The following is a 23,900-nucleotide window of genomic DNA, read 5'->3' on the forward strand; positions in this document are numbered from 1 at the left end:
TATTATAATTTTACATTTTGCAGTTTCAGGGCTGGGTTAGGGTAGCGCTGCATCAGCCTCTCGAGGAACACATTTTAATGCTAGTGTCCGCATCACCGCATTAAAATGCATTAGTCACGCATTCTCGCGCCCCTCTGACAATAATGGAATTGAGGCACACTGCCAATGAGGCAGCACCACAAGGCTAAAATTGTCTAACATATATGAGTATGCAACTGCGCCATCATATTTAAAATACTATACATCAGAGATAGAATATTCATGAACAGCGCAGAGGAGGCAGGCCAGAATTTAATAGATCAATTAGCCGTGCACCAACCAGCCTTCCTGTGAGTCTACTCTGGGGGTACCAGCCATCACATGGGTGATCCATGGAGCGGGTCTTGCCTGTTTTTTTCCCACAATCACATCACCCTTTTGGTGACCAGAAGCACACACATGCTTTAAAGATTGGAAACACCGGTGGGTGGTAGCAACACCAATGGCACACTAATCCAGCTGTGACAAGGTGATCAGTCAACCTTTGCAAAGGGCCGTCCACTTCGCAGAAACACTAGTCACATTTTTTAGTAACATTTGATCCGTTTGAGCTACAAACAATTTTTTAGTTAAAATCATCAATTCATGCAGCAGATGATACATTATGCGGTAAGTATTGCAGAACCAGAATTATGTAGAAAACATTTGCAAACTAGGATATTTTGCCATTCATGCTTGAACTGCTCTTGTTGAAATACGGAAGACAAGTGCTGATGACAGAAAATCTAGGGCTCAGAGACAAATGGTTTGTGCTTCCACTGTTAAGCTTATGCAGTGGCGGCTGTTGCTTTTAAAAGTGGTAAGGCTGAAAACTTTGTGTTGAATGTAAAGTGTGAAAAAGTGCGAGAGAGTGCAGCAATTGAGCTTGAAACAACCATGGAGACGGGGTTACTATGAGACTAATTATTTGTTTGGTACTATTTCACAAGAAACATATAGAAAAAATGGGTGCAAATGGTGCATTTTCCCCATATATTTCACGAAACCTTGCAAAAATGTATTAAAAATATGCAAATAACCTCACAAAGACTTACCACTCTCCCTATACTCATGCAGACACATCGCTCCTCCCACCCTGTGTTCACAGATGCACAACGCTTTGCTCAGCCTACACTCACATAAGCATACCCTTCTCCCTGCTCTCACTAGTGTACACCATTCACTGAGTGCATTCACATCCCTCATACAGTATACTCATAGTCCCACAACTCACTGTACGCTCACATAGACACATTGCTCACCATGCACCCCCAGCACTCACCCCAGCTCTTACAGAGGCACACTAATGAACCTCCACACACTCACTCACAAAGGGACATCCTTCGCCTTGCGCTCACACAGTGGACTTGCATAATTCACTCTGCAGGCACAAAAGCGCATAACTCACCCTGCACTCGTACAGTCACATATCTTACTTTGCAGTCACATAGACACTTCACTCACCCTACATTCATACAGTCACATTACTCTGTATTCACCCTGGACGCACACAGAGGCCCCAAGGTTGCAGCTCTAGTCCAGCCATGTGCTCTTCCTGTGGTGTGTTGGTAAGGGTTGTTGTTGTGTAGGCCCTCAGAGGAACAGTTGGGCTGCAGGAGTTTGGGAGTCTACGCTGATGGCTACTCCTCAGAGTGCAAGTTAAGGGTAGAGAATACATGTCTTCTGCAGACTGGATGCCTCCCTGCCCATCTGACACGGCAGAATCCTGAGCCTTTGGAGATAAGGGGAGGAGGTAAAAGCAAGGCTTTAACTATCTAGGGCATATCACTTGACTCACTTGTTTGTGGATGATAGTTGCGCACAAATGTGTGCCATCATTAACTTTACACAGTTATGCACATCTCCCCCATATTATCAATGTTTTACAGATCTGCAAATGTCCTATAGTATCTGTCTTTCCAGTGAGCCCATTTCTCCCCAGTATGTCTAGTCTTACAGATGCCGATATGTTTTTCAGCATTAATTTGACAGCGGTGCACATTTACTCCATTATTACTGTTCTACAGATATGCATTTCTCCCAATTCGTACTGTCTTAGAGAGCTGCCCAATTTTCGTGCAGTATTGCTATCGTATTCATGATTGTCTATCTCAGTATGTAATATTTCGAGGTGTGCCTTTCTCCCCAGTGTTAGCATTTTCCAGTCGTGCACATTTTCTCTTGAATGGAGTTCTTGATGATGTGCACATTCCTCCCCCGTTATGCTCCTTGCTGATGGGCACAGTTCTTCCTCAGTATAAATGTTTACACAAGTGAATACCTCCCCTGGATTGGAAAAAGGGCTGGGTAGGAGTCAAACAATATCCAGAGGCTCTGTCATTTTCAACTTTTCTTGCTGCGGAGAGTGGCGCTTCCTCCCTTCCCAATCCCATGCCCTCCGTCCTCATTCAAGCTAAACTATTTTTTAAAGGTTATGTCCATTTTTTCAAACAGTTTGAACACATTCCCAATGATTTTTTTTTTAAAACTCTTTATTCTTGACTGGTACAAGGTGTTATACATTACTGTACATTGCCACATCTGTTTACAGATCAGTCTTTTCCGTTTTCATCCTTAATGTTTATACATTTCGTATCTGTTCCAGTATGTGTTGTTTTCTCATACAGACTCTGATTAATCTCATTTATAAGCTGTAACCATCAAGATCTTGAGTGACATAACTTCTAATCCCCAACTACCCCTTTGTCCCACCCTCCCACTTTTTGTCTCCTGGTCGTCCTCTCTTGCATATTCTACATTACGGATCAGTGTGCCTCAAACTATCCTGAAATAGATGGATGGGCTAGGCATGTAAAGGTGCTGATGCTCGTGAGCCCTAGCCACCCTCCGCTATATGTAAGAGTTTTACCCCACTTGGTCTCCCGGGATATCTAGGTCCGTCTCTTCCAGTTCAATTATCATCGAGTCCCAATCCTGCGCGATAGGGTATTTGCGACGGCCCTTGTTCTCCTCTTCCCGCAGCGCCGCAGATTCGGCTTTGCCCCATTTCAGCAAGTCAGTCCGCCACATGTCTACCTGCGGGGCCCTGGGCGACTTCCATCGCATAGTGAGCACCCTAATTGCCAGTACTAGTGCCAGGTCCATGAACTTCAGTTGTGCTTTGCGAGTTTTGGGTCTTTTCCTATTCCCTATCAAGCAGGGTAATGCTCCCTCAGGGATCCGGAGCGTAGTTATGGAGTGTATCGTGTGTTTGATCGTCCCCCAGTAAGTATGTAATCTCGGGCATGTCCAAAGCATGTGTAGAATATGTGCCTCATCTTGTTGACATCTCGGGCAGCAATGTGCGGCAGTAGGGAACATCCTATGAAGTCTCTGGGGCGTAAGATATGCTCTATGGAGAATCATGGCCTGTATGAACTGAAACTTAACATTCCTAGACACTCTTCTATGATGGCCCAATATTATTTTCCACTCCCCGTCCGTTATGCTTTCCCCGGAGTCCTCAGTCCAAACCTCTCTAAGTGTGTTGATCGGTGACGTCACATGTTCCCTGATTCCGACATACAGCCATTTCACTAGGTGTCCCCCCGTGCCCATGTAATGTAGGAGGTGTACTAATTCGTGTTGTTCTGGCTTCGTGCGCTGTGGGGCCCAAGCTCGCCGCACGAAGTGCGTCACTGAGGCGTGTACCATGTATAAGCGCGGAGGCGCCCCCGTGATCTGTACAAAGGAAGCGTGATCTAGCATGGCATCATCTCCAAACAGGTCTCCCACTCTGTCCACCCCGGCCTCCGTCCAGGGACGTAGTCTACGCGATGTCAGGGTCCCCTGTGGTGTCGGGAGTCCCAGTAGGGGTATGTTGTCTGCATACGGAGAGGTCCCAGCCGTGTATGACAGTGCTTTCCTCCAGCAGGTCAAGGCCACATGCAGGAGAGGGTGGCAGTCTCTGGGAATCCTAGCATTGGGCAGTAGGAGGGAGTGTAATTCTCCACGTGCTAATTTGTCCGCCGTGTAAGCTATCTCATGGAGATCTCTGCCCGCCACCCATCGGGTCAACCATTGGAGCTGGCTAGCATAGTAATAGCTCCGCAGGTCTGGCACGCCCAGACCTCCCCGTCTAGAGTGTAGTTGCAGTTTTTTAAGGCTGATACGTCTTCTCCCCGAGCCCCATATAAGGGTGATCAGTAATGTATTGAGCGCGGTGAAAGTTTGTCGTGGGAGCAGGATCGGCAGGTTTACAAAGAAATACAGTATACGGGGGAGCAGGACCATCTTTGAGATCGCCACTCGTCCCATTACCGACAAGGGTAGGGACGTCCAGAAGCATATACTACTACGCAGACCCGTAATGGCCTTCCGGATATTACCGTCAATTTGGGCCGCCGGGTCTCTGTATACGTTAATTCCGAGATATTTAAACGTGGTCGGTGCCACTTGGATTTCATGATCGCCGAACTGTATGTGGGGGGGCTGTTGTCCTTCCCGAAAAAAGAACCCCAGAGACTTACCCGGATTTATAGCCAAGCCAGATATGGTCTCAAATCGTCTGAAGATAGACGCCAGGTGGGAGTGGTCCCCTCGTAGGTTCCGGAGGAATACTAAGATATCGTCGGCGTATATAGAGACCATGTGGTCCGTAACCTCCACCGGTATGCCGTCCTCCCTAGCTCTATTGCGGAGCGCAATAGCCAGTGGCTCCAGCGTCAGAACGAACAGCAGCGGCGATAGCGGGCAGCCCTGTCGGGTGCCCCGGTGGACTTCGTAGCTGTCAGAAGTTTATCTGCCCGTGCGCGCCCTGGCTGTCGGGCCCGTGTATAGTAGGCGGATCCATTTTATAAGGGACTCCGGGAATCCAAATCGATGCAGGACCTCGAACATGAAGTTCCACGTCAGGGAGTCAAACGCCTGGCGGAGATCCAGGGCTATACAGCCAGCATGTGGTAAAGTAGTAGGGGTAGTTGTCATAAGGGCATGAAGGCGTCTCGAGTTTTGGGAGGTACTTCTTTCCGGGAGAAAGCCACATTGATCAGAATGGATCAGGCCAGGGAGGTGGTGCTGGATCCGCATGGCGATAGCCTTACTGAGGATCTTATATTCAGTAGGAAGCATGGAGAGGGGCCTGTAGTTACCCACCTCCAGAGTGTCCCTACCGGGTTTCGGGATAGAAATCACCAAGGCCTGCATGGTGGTAGCCGGGAGATGGCCCATCTCCTAGGCAGTGTTGTATATTTTCTCCAGTACGGGGGCCAGCTCGTCAGTATATGTTTGATAGATCTCTCCCGGTAGGCCATCCATGCCCGGGGTCTTTCCTCGGTTAAGTGTGTGAATTGCTATCCTTATTTCGTGCTGTGTGATAGGCCCAGCCAGGGCCGCCTGAATTCCCGGGGCCAGCCTTGGGAGTGTAAGCTCTCCCAGGAAGTCCGTCATGTCGTCTCCGGCCTCCACATGGGGAGGAGCATAGAGGTTCTCCAGGTGGGTCTTAAATATTTTGTTAATCCCTAGTTGTGTGTGTATTTGTTCGTCCGCTGCGTTTCGAATAGCCGTTATTGTAGGGCTCTCTGGGGCATCCCTGACCAGCCGGGCAAGTAGAGCCCCGGATCTGTCCGCCTCCGCTTGTTGGCGTTTCAGGTATGTCCCATAATCTATCACCATCAGGGTTTCCAGCAGCTCTGCATGTTCAATGTTGCACAGCTGCTGTTCTGCTTTCCTGTCGGGGTCCTGCCCTGCCGCATTTTCAAGGTCTCGCAAGCGCCTTTCCACGTCGCTTAATTTCTCATGGATCTCCTGTCTGGCTCCTACTAGTCGGCCTATAGCAGCCCCCCAAATCACAGCCTTCATTGCATCCCATACGACTAGGTTCGAGGACGCCGAGTCCCAGTTTGTGGCAAAGTATACAGTCAAAGTGTCAGCTATATGTGATCGAAATGGGCCATCCTCTAGCAGTGTGGGGTTAAGTCTCCATGTAGGGACTGGCGAGGGTACCTTTCCCCAGTGTAGATCAAGCGTCAGTGGTCGGTGATCCGAAAACGTTTTAGCCAGATAATCCGATGTGGCGCATCTAGCCAAGATGGAGTTGGAGCACACAAATCTATCTAATCGGGTATGTAGGTTGTGTACGGGGGAGTAGCATGAATATTCTCTGTGTGTTGGGTGCAGTGCGCGCCAGATGTCCGCCATCCGCCAACCCTGGAGCCATGCCCCGAAAGAGTCTGATAGCTTATGTATTCCCGCCGCCTGTAGCGGGGGGTGTGACCTGTCTAGGGCCACATCTAAGATCATGTTCCAGTCACCCCCTAATATCCAGGGGACATCTATCCAGTCCGCTAATGCCCGGCCCACTGCAGCAAGGAATCTATCTTGGTCAAAATTCGGGGCGTAGATGCTGCCCAAGACCACCACCTCCCCGTCCAGAGTGCCTCTCACTAGTACATAGCACCCTTGGTCGTCCGTGCGTCTTTCTAGTTCCACGAACGGGGTGCCATGACGTACCCATATCGTGGCCCCCCTGGAAAAGGCAGAGTATGTTGTGGAAAATACAGTACCCCTCCACTTCTTCCGCAGCAGGAGTGACTCGGAGTGTGTCATGTGTGATTCCTGAAGGAACACTATATGTGCCTGCTGTCTAAGCAGGAAAGCATGCACTCTGTGTTTCTTCTGTACAGCCCCCAGTCCCCTCACATTCCAGGTGACCAGCCTATACTTTCCCTTAACATCAGCCATAACCCTTTGTAGGTGTCGCAAAGAGTGTTCCCGTATGGTCAAGCAAGTGATTCTTTATCATCAACCAGGAGACAGTTCCCTCCCTATCCCAAACCCCAACTATGAAGGCGCAGCCTCTAAACCCTGCTGTGCCAAACCATAAACTTGTAACCATAAGTAAACAGGTAACGTTGCATACGCTAGTGGGGGGTCGACCAAGCACTTGCCATGTCCATAGTGCCATACTCGGTCAAGCCGCCGGCTCAACGGTGCCGCCGGGAGAGTTCTGTCATATTTGCGTAGTATCTGTAGCCACGTCTCATGGAGGGGGGGGGGGAAGCAAAGGGACAGGGGAGGGGAGGGGAGGAGGGAAGGATCATGGCCACTGTTGATTGCTGGCAGCAGGATGCAACAGGTGTCCCAGGGGCACAGGAGGTGCCCGAGCCTCAGTCCACGAGCCTCGGACAGATGTCTCACTTCTCCCCCCCCGAGTCCAGTCCACCTAGTGTAATCCAGCAAGGGAAGGGCCCCATAGGCACATTCCCAATGATAAAAGCGCAAACACCCCTATACTAACATTGTGGATCTTGGTTACCAACTTTTCTATGAATTTTTATTTTGTAAAATTATGGGTAACAAAAGAGTCCACGGTTACTCATCCATTAAAGAGGCAAATTAGGTGATTTGGGAAACGAGTTGCAACGTCACCCTCCTCCGAACACATTTCACGATAAGTTGCAAGTTGTGTAAAGAATTCACATTCTTATGTGAAAGACTAAATGCCGTACCAAAGCGGTACAAATACTAGTCCATACTGCAGTTTCCATTAAAATCCTTGAGTATTTCCTTTGAATGTCCCACATAATGGCAAAGCACGGAATCATATCAAACTCCATACTACTGTAAGAGCTGCCACAATGCCATTGAGAAGCCCATGTGAAAAGAATGTCCTGTTATTCCCCTGAACCTTGCCCGCGACAGAGGTGTCGGTGGAAACATTCTGGGCTCAAAGGAATCAAAGTAGGTCACGGTCCCAGAGAAGCTGCAACACGACAGTCTAGCTGTCAGGGACAGCACCAGCAGATTCCAGAAGCCCAACAAATGAGTTTCAATTCCATCTTCATTCTTTTTCTTCTCTGACGGCAGCTCTTTCAGGAAAACGAAATAAAACGCCAAAATGAAGGGTATACCAGCCACAAGTATCAAGCAACATGTTGTAATTGATGTCATTTACAAGCTTAGTTGCAGAAGGCTTGCCATCACAGTGTCATCCTAACTCCTATCCCTTACGTAATATGGAATGTTCACACACTATTTAGTGCACGTCACATGACACTCATGTCATTTCGTCAGCTGTTCATCCTCTTTATACCCTTTCCCTCCCGCTGCTGACGGGCCTTATTAATTAAAAAAATACATACTTCAAACTATCGACATTGGTGTTATTTGTATTAACACTGACAGTAGTCTCGCTGGCCACCCCTTTCAACGGGCGGTTGCGGCGATGGGCTGGGGGAACTCATTGGTGGCTAATAGGTCCTCTCTAAAGGGCGTAGGAGTCGCAAGAACCACATTGGGATCCGAGCTTCGGCACACCTGTTGCCACATAGAGCCTCCTCCGCTCTCCTCTTCAAGCACCATGCCATATATCAGGATGCATCGGTTACCCCCTCGTCTTGTGCTCGTCTTGTACTCCTAGTGAGGGCCATGTCTTCCTCAGGCAGGTTGCAAGATCAAGCAACTACAAAACACAAATGTCAAGTTCGAGGCTCTCGCCACAATTTGCCGATAGGTGCACACTGCGCATCACGATAATCACTTTATTCTATTTACATGTACATTGCCCAGGCCGTCGGTCCGCGAATATGTCACCTGGTGCCTGAAAGCCAACTATGCGTTTGTATGCTTGCTGTATTTCTTCCCTTAATAGAGCGCAGCTGCGGGGTGATTGTGCGCCTTTGCTAACATTTTCATGTTAATGGCAGCGCCCTTCATGAGCTGTAATTAACATGAAAACTTTAAAAAAGGCACACAATAACCCCGCAGCCCAGCTCTATCAAGAGAAGAAATGCAGCAAGTCTACAAACACAGCGTGTGCTTTTAGGTGATTCTAAAAGCACACGCTGTGTTTGGTGCTGCATTTCCTTTGTTTTCTAGAGTGTGGCTGCAGGGCCGATTGTGTCCTTTTTTTAAAGCATTCATGTTAATTGCAGCTCCTTATGGGCTATGCAATTGACACAAATACTCAAACAAAAGCACGCAATGAGCTGCACTCTAGAAAACAGAAGAAATTTAGCAAGTGCTCCCTCCCCGGAGCACTTGCTAAATGCCTCTTCCTACGCGAGATCGAAATGCCCATTTTCACGCTGCAGCAGTGGTGCGAATGCTCTCAGGGATGTGTGTGCGCGCCACACACACAGCATTGCGCGCTCGGGGGCACTGACGTGCGCGCCCGCACAGGCACACACGTTTGAGGGAACACTGGGTGTGTGTATAAATAATGGAGTTGTTGTGTATAACTGTATACATGAGTCAATTGGTATGTGATTGATTCTTTGCATGACTGACTAGGTGTGTGAGTAACTCTATGGATGAGTGGCGGAGTGTTACTGTATGAGTGCATATTACAGTACTGTATTGATGAGTAACTGCATGTATAAGTAACTGGATGTGTGTATAGACGTAGGAAATAGTGGGTGGTAGGTAGTATCTGGCATTCTTGTGCCTATGGTTTCAAAAATAGTAGCCTGTATTTTAAAGTGCGTGTATCAAAGTTTATATTAGGGCATCAGTATAAGCATCAGATTTTCATGTGGATGATGTCATCAGTGATGTCATCAGTGATGTCACTGACCATGTCATGAGTTGATGTAATATGTGACGTCATCACCAGTGCATTGCGGGCGCACGAGTTATAGTTAGTTCAACTAACTATAACATGTGAATTTTTCTGGTTTTATATGAGTCAAATGTTCAACTAACTGTAACATCCCTGAAACCTATGTTTTTTTTGTAGTGAATTTCTAAGGTTTTTTAAATGCTAATTCCTAACTATAACATCTGTAAAACCTATCGTTTTTTCTGTAAATTTCAAAGGTTTTTAAATGTTAATTTCAGATTTTAATGTTTATAAAACCTATATTTTTCTATCATATTTGTTAATATTTTGGAACTCTATATTACCTCTTTTTTTAACTTTAAAAATGATGTAATGTTTTGTATCTTCCCCCAAAAATATGTATCTCTTTTTTTTTCATAAAACTGCACTCCCATACCGGTAGCGTATCAAGCTCCATCACCACACAAATCCCATCCACCATATTGCTAAACTCGTAAATGATGTGCATTTTGTATGCGACGGGTTCGTGGCACTGCGTCCCGAGTAACATCATATACACATGAAGTCGCCCCAGCAGCTACTTTGGTATCCGACGGGTACGCAGTACCAAGCCACGCGTTAGGTCATGTACGAAAGGGGTAGCGCCTGCTGCGCGTTGCGTATGCGACGAGTGTACGCTGCGCATTGCGTATACGACGAGTGCACGCCGCCAGGCCCTGAGTTACGTCACAGACGTCTGGTGTCGCAACGGGTACGCCATTCCCTCCTTTTTTTTGGTCTCAAAAGTATATCTAAATATCTTTCAACAGTATGTGAGAGCAAGTGATAATCTACAATATTTTAAACATTTATATATTTCTAACTGTAATAAACTTATATTAGGATGAATATATTTTCTCAAAATCGCGTCGGGTGTGGCCTCCTCATAAGCTCAAGCGCGATTGCCATGTGACCGCAAAAAAAAGCATTTCATTGCTTCATAACATTTCCCATTGTAACAGTTGGACGACCACACCCATTTTAGTCATTCTCTCTACAGCATTTGATGAGACACACCCCTTCTGCTTAGAGAGATTTTTTGAAAAGTGTGTTGCTGTATACACATATCTTATACTACACACAACATGCCACAATCGTGATCCCTATTCATGTTCTGTACATTAGCCTTCCACGTGTGATGGCTATGCATCTCAAACGTTACTTCAAAAAACAAATGTGTGTTACACAATGCCCCTGGTGTGTGTGTGCGCACATTATGGCGCTGCATTTCGGCCTGGGTTTTTGTAGCTCTAAGAAGTATCATCAGCCATGGGCAGAGTGCACATCCTAGATCACATGTGACAAACAGTAAACAGTAATGTGTAGATTTGTATTGCTGTACACTCTGTTGTCAGGCTTTACCAATATAGTAGTGTGTTGAGACTTTCAGATTCACGTTTGACATACATTGCTTGACTGTAATGAACTTTATCACTGTGTATTACGTAGCCTCACTGCTGATCTTCCCTCCATCTGAGCACATTCACATGTGTGCACTTCACGATAGCAACATTTTTAATAATACCGCACACCATTGACATGCGTGTCTGCGCATATCAACAAGCTTGACAATGAAATGTGATGTTGGCCATTCAATGTTTTCGAACAGCATCTCATTAGCGATAGTTGCCGCCCTTCTGGTACGTGCTACATTAATGTAAATTGCGCATTCTGTGACGTTAAAACTGCAAAAGAAACACACATAAGTACACTTCCTGGCCAGGCAGGAACTGAACAACGCCCAGATCCCCAGAACAATTATTCACACTCCTACGCTGGCCTGGCATACACAAGCACAGCCCACTTTGCATACGTATAAATGGGATAATGACAATGCCACATGTCCCAGTTCTTCCACACTGCCTCAGGTGATATGGCCACATCCACCGCGCATAACACAATGCGCAAAAAAAAAGGGATCCATGAGGTGTACACCATCCTGGCAATCAACACTGGCTCTAAATTGTGAACCCTACTGCCAATCATGTTTCGAAAGGGATCCTTGAGGTGTACACCATCCTGCGATCAACACTGCATCTAAATTGTGAACATTGCTACCTGTAGTGTTTGCACACACATCAATGACAGCAGGTGAGCAGTGGGGTCTGGGTGCACAGCGGCTCCAATTGAGCACAGTGCTGCGGGAGGGGTGGGCTGCAACAACCTGAGTGCGCAGGTGCGAACAAGCGAAGTTGCCCTGGGTAATGATGTGATGGTTGACCTCATTCATTCCCATCTCTGTCTCATTTTAAAGACCTGCTGGACCGTACTGTAGGCCTGAACCAGTGGGCAGCGCTACCCTACAGACACGTGTTGAGCGCAGTGCTGCGGTAGGGGTGGGATGCATCAGCCTGAGTGCGCAGGTGCAAACAAGCAATGTTGCCGTGTGTAATGATGGGATCTCTGACCTCATTCATTCACATGTCTGTCTCATTTTAAGGACCTGCTGGACCGTACTGTAGGCCTCAGCCTGTGGGCAGCGCTGCCCTTCAGACATGTGGCGTTGGCTTTTAGGGCACTGTAGTGAGCTCATTGCTAAGTGCACATGCACACAGGCTTCTGTCACTGCATTACACAAGCACATTATGCTTCTAGTATGTGCTCTGTTCCTTTGCCTGTGAACGTTGGAATAACATATTATTATTTAACATTGTGTATTCTCGTGCACTCCAACTCCTCTTTGAACCACGATTACCACTAACAGTTTGTAGATCGTACTTCAAAAATGAAGGATGCACTCAACTGGTGTTTTCTATTAAGCTTGAAATAAACCGTTCATTTACCTCCACACGTTTCCACCATTAAATTATTTCTCACTTTTCAGATACTGAATTAATTGACCCAAAATGGGCGGAGCGGGTGCTCACCCCGTAATGATGCCCTGGGCATTCTGACGCCTTCCATCGTGGTATCAAGACACTGTCCCTACCTGGAGACCTGCTCTCCCACCCTACAAAAGTACCCCGGACTCTGAGCTTGCACCAACATGTCGTTGGACACACCGATGGTAACAGGTGAGCAGTGAAGCATCGGTGTGCAGGACCTACAATTGAGCACAGTGCAGGGGAAGGGGCTGGGGTGCAGCAGCCTGGGTGCACAGGTGCAGGCAAGCGATGTTCCAGTAGCTAATAATCTAATCTCTGGCCGTACTGCGGGAGGGGTTAGGTGCATCAGCCTGGGTGCGCAGGTACGAACAAGCAATGTGGCCGTCCGTAATGATGTGATCTCTGACCTCATTCAGTTACATCTCTGTCTCATTTTAACGACCTGCTGGACCGTACGGTAGGTCTGACCCAGTGGGCAGCACAACCCTACAGACATGTGTAGAATGTGGTGCTGCGGAAGGGGTGGGGTGCATCAGCCTGGGTGCGCAGGTGCGAACAAGCGATGTTGCAGTGCGTAATGATATGATCTCTGACCTGATTCAGTCTCATCTCTGTCTCGTTTTAAGGACCGACTAGACCGTACTGTAGGCCAGAGCCAGCGGGCAGCGCTGCCCTACAGACACTTGGCGTTGGCTTTTAGGGCACTGTAGTGAGCTCATTACTAAGTGTACATGAACACAGGCTTCCGCCACTGCACACGCACATTATGCTTCTAGCATGCGCTCTGCTCCTTTGTATGTAAACGTTGGCATAACATATTATTATTTAACCTTGTGTATTCTCGCGCACTCCAACTCCTCTTTGAACCACGATTACCACTAACAGTTGGTAGATCGTACTTCAAAAACGAAGGATGCACTCAACTGGTGTTTTCTATTAAGCTTGAAATAAACCTTTATTTACCTCCAGACATTTCCACCATTAAATAATTTCTCCCTTTTCAGACACTAAATTGATTGAGTCAAAATGGGCGGAGCGGGTGCTCACCCCATCATGATGCACCAACACGTCGTTGGACACACCGATGGTGACAGGTGACCAGTGAAGCCTCGGTGCGCAGGGCACACAATTGAGCACAGTGCAGGGGGAGGTGCTGGGATTCAGCACCCTGGATGCACAGGTACAGGCAAGCGATGTTCCCGTAACTAATAATGTAATCTCTGGCCTCATTCATATGTTTCATTTTAAGGACTTGCTGGACCACACTCTTTCTCGCGGACCCCAGCGTCCTAGACAAACAGGTGACGGGAGGAAAACACCGAGGGTTGGGTGCCGTAGGCCGATGTTCTGCCTCCTCCGCCTTCTGTTCTTTTGACTCTCCCTCCCCTTCTACCTTCCACCCACTCCCTCTCCCTCCCATTCTCACTATCTTCTTTTCATTCGGACTACCTTTCTTTTCCTCTTCCACATGGCACACATACTTATGTTTAATTTTTGTCTTGCAGGTTTTGTACGCTGCTTCCAGAGGAATCCCACCCACGTATTTCATGTTATACTGTTATTTGTTCTAATAAACTTGCTTTTCTATTTATTTGTGTTGTTTTAATAAATGGGTCATTTTTTTCCAATAAATAAGTGAGTGTATAGGCTTTCTTTTTCTGACAACACTTATCTGTAGTTTATTGTTTATAGGAGGTTATGAGGGAAAACATTAGTAATTTTGCGGTGCACCTACCAAATATAAACCAACAGACTATTACATAAATGAAGCCTGCGTAATTCTACAACTGCAAGGGTTCTATGCGTGTATCACTTTATAACACCATGAGTACTTGCCGTGTGATTACAGAACCAATAAGGCACTGCCTAGGACCACCAAGCCTTCAGGGACTGCTGAGGCCCACCCTGCATATTTAAGTAATGCCCCGGAGGGTGGCGATCCCCGGACTTCATTCGCCTTGATGCCCACCGAACAATTAGTAAACAATACCGGGAAGGAGGGCGATCCCCTAGGCTGCAAAACGTCTCTGTGACCTCCTGCGCGTAATTTACATGTGACATTAAGATCCCCAGTCCTACAGAGACCTCGCAATATAATAATAGGATGGGCCACAGAACATTACCCACCAGGGGCCTCATTTAAATGAACGGATGAGACAATGCTTCTCTTTTTGTTTTCTTTTTCTTCATTTTTACCATCCGGATTCGCTCTATTAAAGTGATACAAGGTTTTCTTCCCCTCGCTTCAACTAGTCAAAAAAGGATTTGCTATCACAGGGTGAAAGCTATGCACCCGCCCTCTAATAGCAAACATAAATGTCCCGCGGATGCATACCCGGGACATTGTATGAGCTGCACCTGGGAGGTCGAGCTCCGTGGACCATGTTGCATTGGTTAGTATAAACACATACTAACACTACTTTACACACTTGTAGTACAGCGACCAGAGTGTAGTGAAGAGCCAGAGGAAGCGCAAAATCTAAAAATATAAATTCTACCAGAGGTCGGATGACATAGTTCAATGAGCCGACGACCCAGGGATGAGTAGAAACAGCTAAACGAAGAAAACGGGTCTTCAGCACAACAAAAGCAACTTTTAAATATTGGTGAGTGCTGCCTTCTTTTTACCTTCTCCCGCTCTTCGCCAAATTTATGTAGTGAAGAGGCAGAGAGCAGTGGATCCGATAAGTAGATTTATTGCAGGAGAACAAGACACCTCAAACACCCAGCAACAGGAGCAGACAGCAAGGCAACCGTCTTCTCCAACACCGTGTACAAACTCCCCAAGGTTCTCCTCATGACAGCGATACATTCCAACATTACATACTTACATTCTAGTAGAACTACATACTAACATTCTACTATGACTTACATTGGAATACTACACAGAGCACGTAACTTTATAGCAATGAGCTCATGCTTTTATCCAAAGGTCTTGAGACCGGTACAGGTGAGTAGTTGAATGAATGAATGAATGAAAATAATTTATATCGCGCAACTAAAACCCTAAGGTGTCAAGGCGCCTAACAAAATAGATCAAAAGATGGCAAAACAGACTACAAATATGCGTGCGCAAAAAGACGGGTCTTCAGGGCCTTTCTGAAAAGCTGCAGAGTACGGAGGGACCTAAGTTCTATAGGAAGAACATTCCACCACTTAGGTGCCAGATTGGAAAAGGCTTTACCTCCCCATCTAGCTTTTCGGATACGCGGGACTGATAGAAGAGCCTTGTTAGAGGAACGTAAGTTCCTGCAAGGACTATAACAGGACAGGATAGATCCAATTCCTATAAGCCTGCTTCTTGCCAGAGCCCTATAGATCAAACACAGGATTTTAAACAGGATACGATCCTCCATAGGGAGCCAATGAAGCCGTTTCCTGGCCAAAGTGGCCGAGGTGCCCCGAGGCAGGTCCAGGGCGAACCTAGCCGCTGCATTCTGGACCACCTGCAAGCGCTGCAGCAGGCTTTTATTCAGTCCCGCATACAGCGCATTGCAGTAATCCAGACGAGAACCCACTAGAGCAACTGCCAGTTGTTTCCTAGCTTGCTGCGAAAGATAGTGCCTAATCCTCCTCAGTATGCGAAGAACGCCCCAGCAGGTGGAGATTGTCCTGTTTACCTGTTGACACATACTGAGGGTAGGATCGATCACTACCCCAAGATTTTTAGCGGATGCTTCCCACTCCCTGTGTTGTGTAAACGCAAACTAACACTAATTCTACAGGTATACTACAGCGCCCAGAGCACATCACTTTACAGCAATGAGCTCACGATTTAGGCTCACGGTTTCATCTCCAAGTCTTCAGACCAGTAGGAGAAAGTAGTTGGCTACCCACTCCCTATATACTATAAACGCATACTAACACTACTTACACAGTCATACTACAGCGGCCAGTATCCTACAGCGCCCAAAGCCCATCACTTTACAGTAATCAGCTCACTTTGATCACTGAGTCTTCACATCGGTAGGCGTGAGTACTTCGCTTCCAGCTTCCGGTATAGTATAAACACATGATAGCAGCCAGTAGCTCGCTTCCCACTCCCTGTATGGTATAAACGCCTAATAACACTACTTGCAAACGTATGCTACAAAGACCAGAGCACATCACTTTACAGCAATGAGCTCACGGTTTAGGCTCTCAGTTTCATACTCGAGTGTAGCAGCATATCACCTCAGCACCATGTCACTCGGAGCAACACCACACTTTCAGACCGATAGGAGAGACTACTTCACTTCACACTCCCCCACAGAGGTTACAGGGCTCCTACCCTCCTTTACTACTTTTTTTGCCCTTTTTTCCCCTTACTCGCTTCAACAGAATCACAAAATGGCGGATAACACAATCTCGTGCTCGTAACACCTCAGCCAATAAGATGGCAAAATTCCCAAATATCGATAACTTTAAATTTTGCTATTTCTCCAAAACTACTGAATGGATTTACACTAAATAAACAAAAGCGTGCTTTCTAGACCAAGACCCTTCTCCCTACCAAATTCGGGGTAATTCCATTCACCCATTCGATTTGTAGCCTTGTCTAAAGTTTCCTATGGAAATTAACATGGAAAAACACGTTTTGAGACACCCTTTTATCTCGACCCCCCCATTTACCAATCACCCCCTTACTTTCAACAAAGGAACTGATATGAATAAAGAATTAGCTTTGAAAATTTCATTAAGATTCATCAAACGACTCAAAAGGTATAAGTAAAACAAAAAATGCTCTTCCTATGGAAACTTGGTCCTAACTATAACTACCTACATATATATATACATACATATAAATGAGTCCGCACCCCCCTAAGTTGAACATCAACTATTTATTTAGCTGGAGCAAGCATTTTAGTCCGAATATTTTGCTGGTTCGCTGCCTGACGCGTTTCCAAGATACTTCTCTTCTTTTTCAAAGGGGCATGACATCACATCGGTCTCTCCCCACAGTTCCACTTTATTCTCTGTTAATTGATTGCACCTGGAGATTAGCACTTGCAAGGCATTAGCATAGTTTTGGCTCCGATGTGCCCTTGCAGTGCATTGTGGAATTTGTGTTTTTTGTTTGCCGCCCTCAAGTGGGTTGCTGTGATTATCAACATTTTATCGAGGAAATAGCCCCCAGTGGTCCGGCAGACTGAAAGTCCTGCTCCCATCGCTTTAATTACCCATTAGGCCTTCTGACAATCTGGCATAGTTCCATCGCTCTGGACCCATTTGTTCCGGGCGGTGCGTAGACTCTACGGCTGGACCTGCCGTGATAAAATCAACCCAATTTGGCCCTTCAAACGAGTCCGCACTCCCAAACAGGTAAGTTGAACATCAACTATTTATTTAGCTGGAGCAAGACCGATGTGATGTCATGCGCCTTTGAAAAAGAAGAGAAGTATCTTCGAAACGCGTCAGGCAGCGAACCAGGAAAATATTCAGACTAAAATGCTTGCTCCAGCTAAATAAATAGTTGATGTTCAACTTACCTGTTTGGGAGTGCGGACTCGTTTGAGGGGCAAACTTGTGTTGACAAATATATATATATATATATGTATATATATATATATATATATATATATATATATATACTGTACCCTGCCATGCGTTGCTGTGGCTCAGTCTGGTTAAATGGAAGAGAAAGAAAAGAGTAAGCACACGTTTCTAATATGTTTAATTTCACAATGCTTGTCGGCACACAATATGTTTTTGTAACTATTGTCACGTTGTGTATATATAAACACGCTCTAATGTTGCAAAGTGAACCAACTCCTCCCCACTCCCTCCACCCACTTCCCGGTCTGCTATCCTGACACCAACTGTTCATCCTAATATATGTAGACTATTGTCTCTATGCGTCCTTTCTTAATGTTACAAAGTGAACCAACTCCTCCCCCCTCCCTCCACCCACATCCTGGTCTGCCATCCTGACACCAACTGTCCATCCTAATATATGTAGACTATTGTCACTATGCGTCCTTTCTTAATGTTGCAAAGTGAACCAACTCCTCCCCCCTCCCTCCACCCACCTCCAGGTCTGCCATCATGACACTAACTGTCCATCCTAATATATGTACACTATTGTCTCTATGCTTCCCTTGTAGTTTTTGCGCAGGAACCAAATAGATAGCGTCTGTTCGGCCTTTCGATTAAAAACACGCTCGTATTGGACACACACGTATTCTAATCCCATGTTGTGTATATATAAACACGCGTTTCATCGAATCCAATGTTGTGTCAAAATTTCAAATCAATCGGTGAAGAACTTTCGGAGATTTAAGATTTTGAACAAAAGAACATTGACATTTGTATGTGTCTGTTCGGGCTTTCAATGAAAAATGCGCGTGTATTCTACACGCGCGTATTCGAATCCAACGTTGTGTATATAAAACTACCCCCCTATTCGAATCCAACATTGTGTCAAAATTTCAAAGCAATCGGTGAAGAACTTTCGGAGATTTGCGATTTTGAACAGACGAACATTTATATACATATATATATATATATTACCTACTGGCGGTCGCCAGTAGGTATATATAGTTAGGATTTTTTCTCTATGGGTTTTTTGAAAATTCTATGTCTAATAACTTTGGCGTTTGTGGACGGAATTGGCTGAAATTTTCAGGAAAATGGCACATTTTGTTTCTGAGCAGCCCCTGAAAATTTTGGGGGGGTTCGTCAAGGGGGGGCCGAGAAAAAAGGGGGGTCCCAAAACGCGTTTTTCCCATGTTAATTTCCATAGGGCGGTTGGCCTCACTTTTAGCCCGAACGGCTGAATGGATTTGCACGAAACTTGGCAAAATTGTAGGGACTGGTAGCCCGATGTGCCTTTTGTAGGTCTCAATATATGTGCTCCAGTGGATTTTGAGAAATTAACGTTTAAAAAAAGATATATATCTGTAACAGCGGACTGGGCAGCGGCCCAGGACGCGGACTTTTCGCGCAACGGAGCTTTGTGAAGCGAAGCTGATTGGTTCTCCGGCGTCTGTCAACATTCCAAACAGTCCGTAGCGGCCGCCATCTTGTCTCTCGGTAGGATCGAGAGACAAGAGGAGGCGAAAGCGAAGGGGCAAATGACCATAAGGGGGAATAGTAGATCCTCGCTGACCCCCTAGGTTTGATGTGGAGGTTTTAAAAGGGCCCCGCGGGGCAAAAAAAAAAAATAATAATAATAATCGAACGGCTGAATGGATTTGCACGAAACTTGGTAAAATATTAGGGACTGGTAGCCCGATGTGCCTTTGCTAGGTCTCAATATATGTGCTCCAGTGGATTTTGAGAAATTAACGTTCAAAAAAATATATATATCTGTAACAGCGCTCCGCTTCGCGTACTTTTCGCGTTACGGAGCTTTGCGAAGCTGATTGGTTCTCCGGCGTCTGTCAACATTCCAAACAGTCCGTAGCGGCCGCCATCTTGTCTCTCGGTAGGATTGAGAGACAAGAGGAGGCCAAAGCGAAGGGGGAAATGACCATAAGGGGGCATAGTAGATCCTTCCTGACCTCTTAGGTTTGATGTACCATTTTGCCAAGTTTAGTGTAATTCCGTTCAGCCATTCAGGCTGTAGACGTATGTAAATGTCCTATGGGAAATTGCATGGGGAAAACACATTTGAAAGTGTTGAAATTTAGAACCAATTAAAATGTTACTTTGGTTTTGTATTTGTGTGTGATGAAAGTTAATTGGTTATGTATATATCTCAAATGAGAGGAAACCACAGCCATTTTGTGATACTACTGTCTGAGGTACATTTGTGAGGAATTTTTGGTGGTGAATTTCTGGTGTTTGATTTACACAGTACTAACACTTTTCCTACTTTTAAAAAGGTGAGTTGTTAATTTGTAAGGGGAACTATGTTGTACACTTGAAGATAATTTGAAAAATGTTTTCTGTTATTTATTTGCAGTCCTTCTGTTATACTAAATACTTGATAAAGTTAGTTTTATATTATGTATTACTAAAAACGATAAATGAAAGTGATTATTTTTTTCTGCAATTTACAGCAAGCAATTTCAAAATAAAATGGCTCACAATGAAGAGACCGTGGCAATTTCTTCTGAATTTTCCACTACATTGATTGAAATTGAGAGCACCAATAATGAAACATTGTCACAAGGAGGACATGACTTGTATGATTCCATTAGATTGATTGAAATGGACAGCACCAAGAATGAAATATTGTCACAAGGAGATGACTTGAATGATTCCACTACGTTGATTGAAATTGAGAGCAGCAATAATGAAATATTGTCACAAGGAGGAGATTACTTGTATGATTCCATTAGATTGATTGAAATGGACAGCACCAATAATGAAATATTGTCACAAGGAGGAGATGACTTGAATGATTCCACTACATTGATTGAAATTGAGAGCACCAATAATGAAATATTGTCACGAGGAGATGACTTGAATGATTCCACTACATTGATTGAAATTGACAGCACCAATAATGAAATATTGTCAGAAGGAGGAGATGACTTGAATGATTTTTTTGATCAATCTCTTGATGGCGAATTTATCGAGTGTTTGGAGACCATAGAGTTACAAGAATCATTATTGCAGACTTTTCATGAGGACATTGCTGATGAGGACATGTTAGTAGTTGTTTCAAATTTAGAAAATTCTGAAGAATAAATTTATATTTAGAAATCAAAAATTGTTTGAGACATTATTCATTTTTATTTTTAATTTATGAGGTTGTAGCGAAGTGATTGTAGTATAAAATGAGACTTATAGTATAGAGTGCAACATTTTTATGTTACATGGTAAGTTTACTCATATTTACTTCCCTTCTACCACTATATTATCTCCAATGTGTATTTGACATCTCTTCTTCATCTCCGGCCTCCTTTCTCTCACTGTGTGTCTCCGATGCATCTTATCGCTGCTATTTTGTGTAATTACAGAAGAGAGTAAAATAAAATAGTTCGGAACGTGAAAAGGGGGCAAAGTAGAGTACTCCTCACCCCCTAGGCCTTTTTAGGCGGTCCCAAAAGGATCAGTTTCTGCTTTCCTGAGAGATTATGGTATGAGTTCCATATACCACAATAACTTGCATTACAACATGCAAGATATCTATCTCCTATTACCAACTTTTGGAGATATTCGCGCTAAGCGCGAATATCTCCAAAAAGTAACACCTGCCCTGAGCAGTTCTTAGCCATGTTATCCAAAGGGAGGTGGATAACATGGCTAAGAGCATTAGCTCGGTAATGTATGAATATCGCTGAGTTTTTAGCGATATTCATGCATTGCGGCCGTTTATTATCGCATTTGTGATAAACCTTGATAATAGCAAGGTTTATCTTCGATAATTTCTGACGATGCTTAGCGGTAAAAAATTGGTTGGTAAGCATCGTTAGCGATAAATATCGCTTAACTTTGGTAATATGCCCCAACGTCTGTTAACGTTCGATTCGAAAGAAATGAGGAAGTGTTGAAAAACATTGTCTGCGCCATCTTGCCTTTTTTGAAATGCCACACTTTTGTCGTGCACGGCAGCCATTTTAGATGTCTTGACCAGACCCACTCTCTGCACGCTGTCGATTCGTAGCATGGCTCCTCACCCTCGCAAGCATCTTCCCCAGGCACTGGTCACCCCCGCTCTCTGTCTTATGCATGGGCAATAAACCTCCCCCCATCTGCGCTGCTCTTCCCTGAGAATCACACTCTGTGCCTGCCCGACACCTCCCTTTCGCCCTATTCACTACCACACCCTCTGACACTCCTCTTCCTCTGTGTCCGATTGTCCAGGCTATCAGCTAGCCCTGCAGATGTAGTTTATGGCCCCAGCTGTAAAGAATCACCCCTCTTCAAAGGAGTTATAGTAGATCAAGGCCCACACCCGATGAGATCCGTCACACCACACGTGTTCCTACTATCTGAAAACTATCCTGTATTGTGATTGGGGAGGGGACCGAGCCTGAAGCGGAAGATTCCAGGAATGACTCTTTGTACATCAAAGTTTTTACAATTATGTGTCACATTAAAAATATATAGCACTCCAACAAAGTAGTAGGAATATAAAACTTTAATAACATATAAATATATACAACAAAACAAAAACAGTAAAAACATTTAAACAACGAAGAGACCGTGGCAATTTCTTTTGAATTATCCAATAGATTTATTGAAATTGACAGCACCAATAATGAAATATTCTTGTCAGTAGCAGTCTGTTGTGCGAATAGTTCCAAGGCAGCAGAACGCGCTGAAATCTAGATGGCACGAAAGTGATGTCTAGCAAGTTGCCGCCCAGCACATAACGGCGTGGGGCGCCGCGGGGGTGAGTGAGTCCAGTAGGCACCACAGCTATTCTTACCGCCATTGCAGAATTACTGCTGGGGACAATGCCTGTGCTGTAGCAGGGTCACAGCAGAAACAAAAAGGATTCTGTTGAAGATGTTGTTGGTTTTCAATTTGAAAACAGTTCTGGTGTCAACTGCTATGCTAATGTAGTGGTTAATGTTTTGTTTTCTCTAGAAAATGTAAAAGAGGGGGAGGCAGTCCAAAGTTCCGTTAAAAGGGCAAAGGAAAGGATCGGTGGTTTGAACTATCAGTCAAAAAGGGGAGGGGGTGCAACAATTTTTCCTACCGGGTCACACTGTGCTTTCACCGGAAGTGAGGTCTGCAGGATTCTAGTAATTGAAAGTGAGGCTGGCGCCGACGTCCCGCGGATACAGTTTCGTCACTCCACGGGTGATCATGGCAGTCATTCCCCATCGGGGGTCGGAGACTCCCGCGGCTCCTCTAGAATCTTCAAGGTCGTGGAGGACTACGGTGGTGGAGTCAACCAGTGACCGGGCCATTTCTTTATGCTGGGCCCGCTCTTGCGAGGTCGACCGCCATTTTGAGAGTTCGGTAGCTACTGGCGATCGCGGGGTCAAATGAGCGGACGGGCTCCACCCTGCCGGGCGAGACGTTGCAGCATGGCCACAGTGGAAGAACTCTTTTCCGGGCGCCTGGAGCGCTGAGGGTGCAGCTGGGAAGCCTCCACTGGGGAGGCGGGAGAGGCCTGTTCGCACCGTCTCTCCCTCCCAGTGCACCCCACGGCGTCTCGCTTGATATTTGTTATGGCCGGACCAGGCGATGAGGACGAGGGGGGGGGGGTCGGAGGCATGTGCAAGACATCCCCCCCCAGGGTTGTTGCAGCAATTATACAAGAAAGAAGAAGTGTCCCGTCCGTCTTCAGGCCGGGCTTCCGGTAGATGTCGGCCGGACGCCCCTGGCTCTGGCCCCATGAACGGGTTTCTTGGTTTATCGGCTGCAGCCGGATCCCGTCGGCCTCGGCCCCCCGACCGTTGGTGGCCGGACCGGAAGAGCATGTGGCGGGACTACCTGCAACTCTCAAGGGCCACCGCGGCCGGACTGGGAGAGAGAGGGGAGGGTCGAGGAGACATTCCCCCCCCCTGCCACTGTTCAGCATTGTAAAGGCAATCCCCTGGCCGGGTCCCGCTGGCCTCGGCCTCTCCTCCGGCTACACCCTACGTTAGGATCTCCTGGCCGAGGCGTGGCAGCAGGACCCGCCTTATATGGGC

At 46.0% G+C, this 23,900-nt stretch overlaps 1 protein-coding gene and 1 pseudogene across 8 annotated transcripts in view; both read right to left on the bottom strand.

Moving 5' to 3' along the window:
• The window catches only part of LOC144768773 (uncharacterized), a 9,320,023-nt gene that overhangs the window by 1,790,469 nt on the left and 7,505,654 nt on the right, over nt 1–23,900 (bottom strand). The gene's annotated exons all lie outside the window — the stretch shown is intronic.
• The window catches only part of LOC144767069 (ADP-ribosylation factor-like protein 6-interacting protein 6 pseudogene), a 45,857-nt pseudogene continuing 29,515 nt past the window's right edge, over nt 7,559–23,900 (bottom strand).

The sequence above is a fragment of the Lissotriton helveticus genome, chromosome 7, assembly GCF_964261635.1.
Source record: "Lissotriton helveticus chromosome 7, aLisHel1.1, whole genome shotgun sequence".
Classification (NCBI taxonomy): domain Eukaryota; kingdom Metazoa; phylum Chordata; class Amphibia; order Caudata; family Salamandridae; genus Lissotriton; species Lissotriton helveticus.